Source organism: Diospyros lotus, chromosome 5, assembly GCF_014633365.1.
Source record: "Diospyros lotus cultivar Yz01 chromosome 5, ASM1463336v1, whole genome shotgun sequence".
Classification (NCBI taxonomy): domain Eukaryota; kingdom Viridiplantae; phylum Streptophyta; class Magnoliopsida; order Ericales; family Ebenaceae; genus Diospyros; species Diospyros lotus.
In genome coordinates, this window is record NC_068342.1 from 12099069 (window position 1) to 12112575 (window position 13507).

The window sequence follows — 13507 nt, forward strand, 5'->3', positions numbered from 1 at the left end:
AGCATTTGGGAAGAAAGAAACACAATAACTTATGAAGAGTATAAAGCCTTGTTCATATCTTTATTCTTTAATTTGTGCTTGGGAGGGGTGGAGGAGGGGAGGGAAATGTACATAATAGAATGAAAAGGGAACAGAAGGGAAGGAAAGTAATGTAAATGTTGTTATACTCGTTCTTCCATTGTTTGGGAAGAAGAGAATGGTAAACAACTAAAGGAGAGTAAGATAACCTCGCTTTTGTTTGGATAGAGAATAGAAATGGAGGGAACAATAAAGTAACAAAATAAAATGATAATATGCTTTTCGCCAGCATAATAAATTAGAAAGTACCAAGTTGAATTTAATTACAATGCATTTTAATTTATTATTTACTTGTAAAAAACTTAAAAATTGAAGTTAGTATGTATGAGTTATTTAAATTTATATTAGGCATTTAAACAAAAAAAATGTAAGTGGTTACATTATAGAGGATTGTCAGGTCCTCAAATCCAACAAACTCAATTATCTGGTTCTAGATGTTTAATAACCTTCATTGATGATCACACTAGAGCTTGCTAGGTTTATCTTATGAGAGAAAAATCAAAGGCCAACAACATTTTCAAAAAGTTTCACAAACTCATTTTGAATGTGTTTCAGACTTTTATTCATATTCTTCGAACTGATAATGGCCAAGAATATTTTTCTCATGATTTCATTAACTCTCTCTTTCTCTGAACATGGTATATTTCATCAAAACTTATGTCCATACACACCTCAACAAAATGGTGTGGCTGGAGGAAAAAATAGACACCTACTTGAGGTGGCCTGAGCTATGATGTTTATGTCACAACCCAAGGGAAATTAGAGGGGCAAGATTGTAAATAGTCCCCATTGTTGGTTAGGAGCTATTTTGTAATTTTGTTACAGCACATGGGGGCTATTATTCTAGAATATACTTTTAGTTAGATGCTAGCTAATGCCTATAAAAGGCTACTTGTAGGAAGTGGGGGATCATGTTGATGTTGATGAATGAATTGAAATTCTATTCTCTCTTAATTCTCCAATATCTCCCTCGATTCTTCTTCTCTTTTCCCCCAATTCTCTCTGTTACTATTCTGTCTCTCCCTCTAATTCTCCTATGTTTCTCTCCCAAATTCTTCCACTTTCCTTCCTAGACCTTAGCTAAACCCTAGGGTCGTAACATTTGGTATTAGAGCCGACAATTCTTAGCTGTGATCCGGAAGTGTTAGCAATCAACCAAAGTGATTATGCAAACGGAGATCCGTTGGTGAACTCCGATTGATTCATTGGCTGTAATTTGAGTTTGGAAATTTGAATGCGATAGATTGTGGCTCTAACCAAGTGCAATAGGTGTTTTTGGAAGCGGTGGTAGAATTGATTAAACAACTGAGTCGATTAATTATAGAAGGTGGAGGTTTAGGGGGAGCGAATTGAATTCAGTCTAATGATTCCGACGGAGGATTGGCTTTTGGCTTGAGAAATCTGAGAAGTATTGTTCAATCAAGGAAGGCATGCATGTGGCCAAGGTGATGAAGGTGACCTTGGTTGTGGAGAAGGAGAAGCGGTTGGGGACTATCGTTGAATCTGTAGCAATCGCGAGCAAGGCCAGAGGGTGTGCTTATCCAATGCAATTATCGGCATTGTTCGTGAGTAGATAGCGAGAAGGAAGGCAAGTGTAGGAAGCAAATCCTTGAGCATGCTGATCATCGCTAATTGTGGAAATAGGCAGTCATGTACAATTGATTGAGGCGAACTCGGGATCACTGATTTCGATTTTGAGGAAGACAACTCAGATCTCAGTGAATTCTGAGCTGTTGGATTAGGCGATTATCAGAGGCAAATTTGGAGCTGATCTTGGTTCGAAAATAGTAGGCCGAGCAAATTCTGTAATTCGGTCCGACTTAAATTTTGTTGGCGACATTCCTCAAAAAGGAATCTAACGCACTTGATCTTAATCCTAGCTACAATCTGGAAGTGGGGATAAACTCAAGTGTCCTTGATTGCGTATCAGATCAGATCGGTTCATTTGAAGCGAAGTTGCGCGATTTTGAGCCAAGGCAGAGATAAGGAATTCCGGTGATTATGGAGCTTTTGGTTAGTGATTAGGTAAGAAGGGATGCATGCCTGGGCGAATTGAAGCAGAGCCGATCAATATGTGGCTAACGCGATTTTGGAAGGTGAAGTAGACCGACGATTTCAATTGTGTGATTCTAGGTCTAATTGTTTCATGTGTAGTGGGTTTGGGCGAACTCAAGCTATGAAATTTAGATTTGAGGAAGGCAAATCAGAGTGGCGCAGTGGGTTATTGGATCGGAAATGGGTCCAGAAGTTGAGATTAAGAAGGCGACGGTTCTTAGCTATTACATCTTAACTAAGGCGAAATTGAAGGCAATGCGAGGTGAACTAGATGGAATTCCGATTGGATGCTATCAAAAGTGGGAAATGCCAAAACCAAGTGTAGGTGGATGATTGCTTGGAGATGGGGTGCCAGCAAGCCCAAAAAGAGATCAGTCGAAGCTAATCGGGGTATGTGGCCAATTTGGATTTAGCCTTTAGCGGGCTTTGGGAGGAAATTGTTGGATTCCGCCAGCAAATCAGCCAGGAGTTGAATGTTGCCTTGAGCATGTTAGCTCGACAGTCTAATGTTCGCCTTCTAACATATTTCACTCCCAGAGCTCCATTGGCGCCAATTCTAATGACGCCAAGATCTAGGCGGAGGCCTAACAATCCTATGGAAGCAAGGGAGAGGTTGAAGGCAGAGGAGGGATATGTGGTTAGAAGAGTTGGAGGAAACCCTTCCACATCCCCAGCACCACAAATGTACCACAAATGTTGATTTCGGCGTTTAAAAGAGATTGGCCTAAATGGTGGATTAGGAGGTGTGAGCGGGTGTTTTTCTAATACTGAATAGCTGAAAGGGAGAAAGTGAACATGGTTGCAGCTTATTTGGATGGCGTTGCAGATGCTTGGTTTTACAATTGGAGCCATGGGAGGGTGGAATTGAGCTGGCCACAGTTTGTGATCAACTTGTGTACTTGGTTTGGAGAAGTGACCAAAACCTATGTTATCAACGGAGCTTCTAAGGCTGCTAATTAGGTAGTGTAGGAAGCTGATGAGGTAGTAGTGGAAGAGGAGGATGGTGTACATGTAGCTGATGCGAAGTATGAGACTGACGAGGTCATAACAATGGGAATAGTAGCTGCAAAGAATGAGGAAAAATGTGAACTAAATTAGGCAATTCTGAATGACAAGAAAGAAAAGGCAATTGTTGAAGAAGAGACTGAGGTTCTATAGGAGGAAATATTTGTTGAAAGTGTGTCTGGGGTATACTCCAATAATCAACAAGTAGCTCTTGGGATGCCTAAAGGTGCTTCTCCCTCATGGCTCATCAACATGCAGAGGTATGGTCCACCCACTTCTTATTCGGATTTGAAAATTCCGGGGCTGAATGCTCCTATGTTCCCAAGAGCTAGTTGTGGTTATCATCCGGGAGGTTGGGGCAAACCTCCTGCTGATGAATATGGTAGTCCGCTTGATGGTGATGTTTTTGGGGTTCTGCAACAAGATCAGCCGAACTATGAGGAAGAACTAGTTAATAAGACCAAACATTGGGGTGATTTGGAGGTGGAAGAAGAGATTGAGGAAGAAGAATTGGAGGATGGCATTAAATCAGTTGACAGCCTCTCAAGCACTCCCACTCGTGCTAAGACTGCTAATGCTATTGATCTCCAGAAGCAACAATGGAAGGAGCTTGAAAAGCCTCTTTACCAAGTGCTTGAGGAGAAGGAAGAAAGGATTGCATTAGGCACGGGCACACAAGACAAGACAATAGCTGCCAGAAGGATTGATTTTCTTAAAGGTCGGACATCAGATAGAGTTGATGTGACGTTGCAGCCAGAAGAGCTGGAAGTAATGGACAATGGGTTGCCCACAAAGAAGTTTGAATTTCTTCCTATGATTGGAAATGATATGGTTATAGGAATGACAGCTCAATTGGAGCCATTTTCAAGGGCAATAGGGAAGAGGTGGATGGCTGAACTTATTGTTGTAGCAAGTTATAGTATTGTTACGGTTGAAGAAAAAGAAAAGAGAAAGCAAAAGAAAAGGGAAATACGAGAAAAAAACAAGAAAATGCGAAGAAGAAATCAAATTGTGAAGGTTGGAATTGGATGAAGAACAGGGTAAACAGTTGTAAGTTTCTTGGGGACAAGAAACCTTTCAAAGAGGGGGGATTGTCGCGACCCAAGGGAAATTAGATGGCAAGATTGTAAGTAGTCCCCATTGTTGGTTAGGAGCTATTTTGTAATTCTATTACAACACATGGGGGCTGTTATTTTAGAATATACTTTTAGTTAGATGCTAGCTGATGCCTATAAAAGGCTACTTGTAGGAAGTGGGGGATCATGTTGATGTTGATGAATGAATTGAAATTCTATTCTCTCCTAATTCTCCAATCTGTCCCTCGATTCTTTTTCTCTTTTCCCCCAATTCTCTCCGTTACAATTTTGTCTCTCCCTCTAATTCTTCTTTGTTTCTCTCCCAAATTCTTCGAATTTTCTTCCTAGACTGTTAGAGTAGATTCATAACACTCTCTATGACACTCACACTCACAAAGACACGAATAGTCTCTCAAATTCTCATGGCAACAAGAATAACAAAACATAGAACTAAAGAACACAAAATAGAAACAAGAACACCACAAGGATTATCCTGGTTCGGTCTCAAATTGAGACCTACGTCGAGATTGGCTTGGCCTTCACTTTTCCACTATCTTATATAGGTTTATTACATGTGCTTTTGATAGAACTCTCACATCTCACATAGCCCATATAACTTGAAAACTATAGAGTTCCTAACCAGAGTATACACAACAATACTTGCCTCACCCTTTTACACAATTAACACAAACCCTCTCTCACACGAGATAGAATTTCCTGCATAAAGCACAAAAATGAAGTAAGTCCTAAAGCCCATTCCCAACCCCTATTTATAAGCCATAGGTGCAGAAGTAATAACAGAAAATCACCCCACAACTGACCGTTACATAACAACTGGCCAGCTGTCCTTCTAGAAGCCTTTTCTAACCATATAAAGCAGAATATAAACAGCACTAATTTTACATAACATTTCCTGATATCTGTTACACTAATCTAGTACAAATGTTCTAACATAGACCCTAGCTAAACCCTAAGGTCGTGACAATTTACTACCTATGTTCCTCATTCCTATTGGGGGGAAGCTTGTCGGGACCCTACGGTAGTTAGATAGTTAGTATGGAAGGTTGTAATAGTAGACAGTAGGGTTAATGGTTAGTTGGTTGTAACAATAGGTTGTTAAATGGCAGTTAGGTGGTTTGGAGGAGCTGTTAATATTGTTAGAGGAATAACCAATAGGTTGATTGTAAGCTGTGGTGGTTGCTATATTAAGCTACTAGGCTATTGTCGTGGGGAATATGGAAAATATGAATTGAAACATTTGTTCTCCACTTCTTCTCTCTCCCTCTCGGACTTGTCTTCTCTTCCCTTCAGCCTCTCTTTCTATCTTTCCCTTCTGATTCTTTCTAATTCTCCCTCTCTTCTCTTCCATTTTTCCCACTCTCTCTCCAATTCTTCCTACAATTGTGGCCTTAATTTCTTTGTTGAAACCCTAGGGTCACGACAAAGTTGTTCTTACAGCTACTTATCTAATTAATCGGCTTCCTTCTAAAACCCTACAATTTAGAACTCCTCTCAATACCCTTTGTGATCTATATCCAAATGCTCATCTCTTCTCTTCCATTTCTCCTAAGGTTTTTGGGTGTGTTGTGTTTGTTCGCAACATTAATCCATCTCAGACCAAGTTAGAACCAAAGGCACTTAAGTGTATCTTTGTTGGGTATTCTCCTTCCCAAAAAGGATACAAGTGTTATTGTCCCTCCTCTCAAAAATTCTTTGTGTCCTCTAATGTCACATTCTATGAGGATCACCCATTCTATCCTCCAACATCTTCTCTAGAGGAGACTAACAGTCCAAAGTGGGATCCTCTCATCTCTCTTCCTTTGCTTGATTCTACACTGCCAGTATGTTCTCAAGGGGGGAGGATCGTCAACATCAACTCTTGGCAACATATTGGCAGCTCCTACCTCTCCTAATTCACACCCTAATCCACACCCTCCTGATACTTCTCCTATTACCTCTATGCCCGAGATTCCAATCCCTACCACTCATCCTCCAACTCCAACAACAGCTGATAGTCCTCTACTAGTTTATTCCAGATGGCCTAAAGGTCATTAGGAACCTCAACACAATCAGCCATCACTTCCAGAGGCTGGTCCATCTGAGGACAACATTACTACAAGGATGGATGATTTGGATTGGGCTGATTCTATAACACTACGAAAAGGGGTAAGATCATGTGTCAAGTACCCTATTTCTAATCATTTGATTTATACAAAATTGTCTCCTCAGTTCAAGGTGTTTGTTACAAGCATTGACAACATTGAAATTTCCAAAAATATTGAATGTGCTATGATCTATCCTAAGTGGAAGGCTGTTGTTCTGGGAGAAATGAATGCCTTAGTTGGAAATAATACATGAGATATTGTAGAATTGCCCTCAAATAAGAAGGTAGTTGGGTGTAAGTGGATATTTATAGTGAAACATCATGCAGATAGGAGTGTTGAAAGATATAAGGCTCGTTTGGTGGCCTATGGGTTTACACAAACTTATGGGATCGACTATGAAGAGACTTTTGCTCATGTGGTTAAGCTTAATTCTATCCAGGTACTACTCTCTATTGTTGTTAATTTAGAGTGGACTTTATTTCAATTTGATATTAAAAATGCCTTACTTAATGGTGATTTGGATGATGAGATATACATGAAGGTTCCCCTAGGGTTTGAACATGAAGTTGACAGTGGAAAAGTCGGCAAACTTCAGAGGTCTCTATGGGGGTTAAAGCAATCACCAAGGGCTAGGTTCAAGAAGTTCAGCATGATCCTAAATCAGTTAGGGTATAAATAAGGGCAAGCAGACCATACCTTATTTATAAAACACATAGCAAATGGAAGGAAAGCCATATTAATTGTCTATGTGGATGATATAGAGACATGAGATGATATGTAAGAAATAGAAAGCTTGAAGAAGCAATTAAGAGCTGAATTTGAAGTCAAAGACCTAGGAAAATATACAATGGAGGTGGCCCAAAGCAAAGAAAATTTATTCATTTGACAGAGAAAATATACAATGGATCTATTGAAAGAAACAGGAATGCTAGGGTGCAGACCTGTTGGAACACCCCTGGAAAAAGGTTGGAATTCTGGAGAAATCAATGATGATACCCTAGTAGAAAAAGAAAAATACCAATGGTTGGTCAGAAAGTTAATCTACTTATCACTTACAAGGACAGACATAGCCTATGCAGTAAGAGTGATCAGTTAATACATGCATTCTCCCACTCAAAGACATATGAATGTTGTGTTTCATGTCCTAAGGTATCTAAAAGGGACACTTGGAAAAAGGATTATTGCTTTGGAAAATTGAGGAGAGGGGAATTGAAGACTTTGTTGATGCAGATTGGGCAGGATTTATTGAAGACATTCGATCAACTTCAGGTTATTGTACCAAATTATGGGGAAATGTGGTTACATGGAGAAGTAAGAAGCAATCAATGGTTGCTTGCAGCATTGCTGAGACAGAATTTCGAGCTATAACTCAAGGAATTTGGGAAGTGATTTGTTTAGAAAGGTTGTTATCATGGGAACACTGGAAACTGTTTTCTTAGATGAATTATAGCTTCTCTTATGCGTGCACACTCACAGATTTATCGAAACAAACCAGAACACAAAACAACAGAATATTGAATTGAAATAGAGATAGAAACAAAAACGCAAACCATCAATAAACACCAAATTTATCCTGGTTCAAATTACCCCTTAGGACAACCCTACATCCAGCCGTAAAACCCTCTGAGAGCAGCCTTCTTTGATTGATTAGAATGAGATCAATACAGCCTTAGCGCCCACAATTACAAGCATACAAGATTATAAAGAGCTATCGCTAATTACACAGCCTTTTCTCTTTAGCTTTCTCATGAAAATCATGCATGCATAAACGCCTAGCCCGCTGCCCTATTTATAGAAAATTAGGGCGTTAACTCCAAGACATTTACATAACTGAGTATGGATATTACTAGTTTAACCCTCCAACTTAAATTCTAATTACAAGTTGGCCACCGCCTATCTATACCCTTTTGAAATAGCGATGCACACTCACTGCCAAAGCCAACATCATTCTTACTCGAGACAAAACTCTTAACAATCTCCACCATTGTCTTGAGCCTTGTTAGCAATTCGGGGAACGGGAAAAATTCGAAACGATAAAACTACGAGTATTATTCAGCTTGATATGTTTTAAATACGGTCAAAAATTTGGTCAAATATTCGTTATTTGGAAAATATTCGATAAAGACTTAATTCGTGTTTAAAACGTTTCAACTGAATAAATTCGGCAATAAAAATTCGGCATATTATATATATGTAAACAAACATATTCTTAATAAATAAAAAACTAACTCATTAAACGTAAAAATATAATTTTATATTTTTACCAATATTACAAAATAATAATTGAAAAAGACATAATAGAGACATGAGAGATATGTATGGGAGAAATGAATAATAATATTCATTAATATTTAAAAATAACTGAAGGAGAGATATGTATGGGAGGAAGGAATGGATAATAATATTTATTAATATTTAAAAATAACGAAAGGACATGTGGGTGGAATTGGAAAGTGGGAAAGTAGAAACAAGGAGGCATGTTTCTTCAGTGGTGATTATAAATATATTAAATAATAAAACCATCATAGGCCATTAGTTATAATAATAATAAAAAAAATTTATTGTTAGTTTGCTGCACATGCCTTGCTGACAACGAATTTTTCAGATGTGTTTTATACTTAAGTTTAAAATGTGCGAATTAATCCGAATATTTCAAAAATACGCTAGTATAATACTTTTAATAAAAATATGGAATAATTTGTGTATAATATGCGAATAATTCACGTTTTTACTAACAAGGGTCTTGAGTAAGATCCATCCTTCATCCATCAAAGCCTTGGCCTGCTCTCCATTGGTTCCAGCATTAACACAAACAAACAAAGGAAACACTAAGAATTTTCAAACAATGTTGTAATTTGGACAAAGGAACTGGTTTGGTAAAAATATCAGCCGCATTGTTTTCTCCAGCAACCTTAATTAGGTTTACTTCCTCCTTATCAAGGATCTCCCTAATGAAATGATACCTAACATCAATATGTTTGGTTCTTTCATGGTGGGATTGATTCTTAGCCAAGTGGATTGCACTTTGGCTATCACATCTTAACTCAACCTTAACATTTCTTCCTAGGAGTTCACCCACAATCCCTTTTAACCAAAGACCTTCCTTGATTGCTTCTGTAACAGCAATGTATTCAGCCTCAGTGGTGGAAGGAGCCACCACGGGCTGCAGGTTGGTCTTCCAGCTTGTGGTAGAATTCCATAGCTGAAAAACATATCCGGTTGAGAATCTCCTCCTAGCTAGGTCTGCTGCATAATCAGTATCCGAAAATCCTATACTGCAAGGTTCTTCTTCTAGCTTTGCTCCACCATAAACCAAAGCCATATCTAATGTTCCTTTCACATATCTCAATGTCCATTTCACAGCATCCCAGTGAGCACTACCTGGATTGGCCATAAATCTGCTAGATACACTCATAGCATGAGCCAAATCTGGCCTCGTACAGACCATGTTGTACATCAGGCTGCCCACTGCATTTGAATAAGGAATCTTACTCATTTCTCTCATGTTTGCTTCACTACTTGGGGACTGCTCATGGGAGAGTTTAAAGTGCTGTGCAAAGGGGACTGAAACCTCCTTTGTATTCAGCATATTAAACTTCTTAACCAACTTGCTAAGGTATGCCTTTTGGGATTGGATAAGCTGTCTATGCTGCTTATTTCTCTTAATTTCTATGCCTAATATCTTCCTAGCTTCTCCTAATTCTTTCGTTTCAAAGGCTGATCTCAATCTCAGCTTTAAATTTTGGATTTCTATGGTTGATTGACTAGCAATCAGTATATCATCTACATACAGGATAAGGTATATTGATATCTTACTAGGTATATGTTTGAAATAAACGCAGCTGTCAAATGCACTTCTTTTAAACACTTGGACTATCATAAAAGAGTCAAATTTCTTATACCATTGCCTAGGAGATTGCTTCAATCCATAGAGAGACTTCCTAAGCAAACATACTTGCTCTCTTTTCCCTCTAACCTCAAATCCCTTAGGCTGCTCCATAAGAATATTTTCCTCTAACTCTCCATGTAGAAAGGTTGTGGTGACATCTATTTGATCAAGGATTAAATCTAAGTGTGTTGTTATGGCTAACAAAATCCTAATTGAAGGATGTCTCACAACGGGTGAGAATACTTCATTAAAATCTATACCGAGCACTTGAGTAAAGCCCCTAGCCACTAGTCTAGCCTTACACCTAGGCTTATCTTCTTTCCCAGCACCTTAATCTTGAATAACCACTTACAGCCCACCACCCTTTTCCCTAAGGGTTTATCTACTAATGTCCAAGTCTCATTTTTCATATGGGACTCCATCTTGGATTGCATGGTAGCTTGCCATTTCTTGGAATCTTTAGAGTGCATTGCCTCTTCAAATGTAAGAGGCTCCTCACCAGCTTCTTCTATTGCACTTAAAAGTGCATAGGAAACTAAATCCAAATATCCATACACCTAACATATCTTCTTTGCCTATCTGTTGCAACATTATACCTCTAATGGTCTGGCTCACTTTCTATGTTAGATGGCTCTTCACTCTCTCTACTATAATCTGAATCCTGATCTATAGGACTATCTGTTGTATTTTCAGACATCTATTCTTCTGGATTTAGGTTTATAGGGCTAAGACATTTTCTGAAGGTCCTAGTTGCTGTACAACTTCCACTGCTTTAGAATTCCCTTCATTTCCCTTAGATTTATCTAAGCTTGTCTTTTATAGTAGAGTTTTCATCAAAGGTCACATCCCTAGATATTATTGTCCTAGGAAACCCTAATTCTAAACTCCACAATTTGTACCCTTTTACACCAAAAGGGTACCCTATAAACAAACATCTTTTGCCCCTCCCTTGCTTAACATGGGCATAAGCCAAGCACCCAAACACTCTTTAAGTGGTCCAAGCTAGGGTTATGTCCAGTCCACATTTCATATGGGGTCTTAAATCTTATAGCAGCTGAGGGAGATAAGTTTATAATATAAGCTGTTGTATTTACAGCTTCTCCCAAAAAAGTTTTGGGTAATTTAGCATGAAAAATCTTGCATCTAACCATCTCTAGCAAGGTCTTATTCATCCTTTTAGCAAACCCATTTTGCTTTGGATTTCCAGGGTCTGTTAAATGTCTTAGGATTCCATTTTCTTTACATAGATGAGAGAATTCCTTATTAAAAAATTCTAAACCATTATCAGTCCTAATGATTTTAATTTTGCTTCCTTTCTAGTTTTCTAACATGGTTTTCTAGCCCTTGAAGGCTTCAAAAGTGTGGTCTTTTGACTTAAGAACATACACCCAAACCATCCTAGAAAAGTCATCTATAATTGATAGGAAATACCTAGCTCCACCATGAGTTAATGTTTGGGTAGGACCCCACAAATTAGTGTATATAGTCTAAAGGTGCTTTAGATGAATGTATGGCAGTTTTGGAGAATTTTACCTTAGTTGATTTTCCAAATATGCATGACTCACATTTATCTAAATTTGTAAGTATCCCTTCACCTAATATCCCTTGCTTAGATAATTCTCTAAGGCCTTGCTCACTAATGTGACGTATCCTAAAATATCAAAGCCTTGTCTTATCACAGGCTTTTAACTCAGTGGCTGCAGATTCTCCACACACTGTGGAGGCTTGCAGCACATAGATTCCATTATTTAGGACTGTTCTCATGCTTATTAGAGAGCCTCTAGACACCCTTAGGACTCCTCCATCTCCTCTATAGGAGTAGCTGCTTTTATCTAACTCTCCAAGGGAAATTAAATTTCTTCTTAAATCAGGAACATATCTTACAGAATTCAATGTTTTAATAGACCCATCATGCAGTTTGATCTTTATACCTCCTATGCCTTTAATCCTACATTCATGATTATTTCCTAACAACACCTTACCCCCTTCTATTTCTTTAAAATTCAAAAACCATTGCCTATGGGGTGACATGGAAAGAGCATGCAGAATCTAATATCCATACATTTTTATCTGTATTTTCAGACACTACAAGTGCATTGGTACTATCATAGTCATATTCACAAATGGATGAGGAACTTTCAGACTTAGGCCTATCTAGAAAATCCTTTTTTCTCCTAGGACAATTTCTCTTAATATGTCCTTCCTCATGGCAGTTATAACATTCTATAATTCTTATTTGGACCTAGATCTTTCCCTTTGCCTAGGGTCCCTCTTGTCGAGTCTAGATCTAACTGTTAACACATCCCCAACTGAGCTCTTTCCATCTACCCTATGCTGCAATTCCTTTGAATTCAATGCCCCTATTACACCATCTAGGGTTACAATGTCCCTGCCATGTTTTAATATATCTACAAAAGTCTCATATGATTTTGGGAGAGAATGCAACAAGACTAATGCCTTATCCTCATCATCATATTTAACATCTATATTTTCCAGATCTAGACACAATTTATTAAAAACTGTCAATGTGATCTTGTAATCTTTGACCTTCATTCATTTTGAAGGTAAAGAACTTGGCCTTTAAATCAGTGTTCTAAAAGGCGCTAGGCACTAATCGGGTGCCAAACCTGGGCTTGGCGGCTAGGGAGCCTAGGCGAAGCCTAGGAAAATTACTATTTTCAGCACATAAACTTGCATTATTTTGTAACATTTGTTGTTTTCTTACATTATTTTGTGCTTTCATTTAATAGTAAATCACACACAAATTAAATTATATATTAACAATAATTTAACCCATAAAATATACTTTTCTTGACTTTTTTTCCCACAAATTTCTCCCAAATTTCCTATCTTTTTGACCATTGCTTTGGTTTATTTGTTTATTTGGTGTCTGGTCTCTCTCTCTCTTCCCCCCCCCCCCCGGCCGGCCTCCTAAATCTCTCGTCTCCCAGACGAGTTCCATTCTTCTTTGCCCCCTCTATTCAATGACTACTACTACTACAAGAGGTAAAGAGCCGCCGCCTCCTCTTCCGCTTCTCAGAGTAGCGACAGTGTTCTTGAGCTTCAGAGGCGATGACACTTTGTCCACCTTCGTCCTTCGCCACCATCTCTACACGGCTCTTACAAATCGTAGTGGCTAGGCCGCACGCAACCCAGGTAGGTAGGCACCTTCATCCACCATCTCTACACGAATGCCTCTTACAAATCGCAGCAGCCAGGCCAGGCGCAACCCAGGTAGGTAGGCGGCCTATGCCGCGCCCGATCGAGGCGGCTAGGCTTCGCTGGGGCCGCCTGGGCGC

At 38.8% G+C, this 13507-nt stretch overlaps 1 protein-coding gene across 2 annotated transcripts in view; it reads left to right on the top strand.

Moving 5' to 3' along the window:
* Positions 1-13507, top strand: part of LOC127801899 (elongation factor G-1, mitochondrial) — a 29032-nt gene that overhangs the window by 3244 nt on the left and 12281 nt on the right. The window lies entirely within an intron of this gene.